The 444-nt window shown below is 41.2% G+C and overlaps 1 protein-coding gene across 1 annotated transcript in view; it reads left to right on the top strand.

The window, feature by feature from the left end:
- LOC116694573 (oocyte zinc finger protein XlCOF6.1-like) overlaps positions 1 to 444 on the top strand; it is a 4,502-nt gene that overhangs the window by 811 nt on the left and 3,247 nt on the right. The window lies entirely within an intron of this gene.

The following is a 444-nucleotide window of genomic DNA, read 5'->3' as shown; positions in this document are numbered from 1 at the left end:
TCCAACCCGTCCGTCTCCATAGGATAACATGGGGAAACTCGACCCCCCCCTCCCTACCTGGTGGGCTCAAATATATTTTCATCTTTCTCAAACTGCTTTTCCATGTCTCACCTCCATAAATAATTGTATGAACACAGATATTTGTGCCTTTACTTAAAATCCATGGAGTACCAGCCAGGTCGGGGACGGTTGAAACAGCTGTTTCAACTGTCCCCAACATAGACATATGTCCTTACAGCCTGTTTTGCTTCTCATGTAAACAAGCATGAAATATGAAAGTCTGGGATTGTGGAGAACACTAACTGGTCTACCGATTAAGCATGTAGTCAAACCTTTAAATGAAAAAACCTCGTTAATAATCGAAAAAATGTGACCGCAAATGAAGTTTACTTTTGACCATCAAATCCCGTTTATCGGCTGTAACTCCGCGATAAAAGGAAATAA

Source organism: Etheostoma spectabile, chromosome 8, assembly GCF_008692095.1.
Source record: "Etheostoma spectabile isolate EspeVRDwgs_2016 chromosome 8, UIUC_Espe_1.0, whole genome shotgun sequence".
NCBI lineage: Eukaryota > Metazoa > Chordata > Actinopteri > Perciformes > Percidae > Etheostoma > Etheostoma spectabile.
This window is presented reverse-complemented; position numbering and strand designations above follow the sequence as displayed.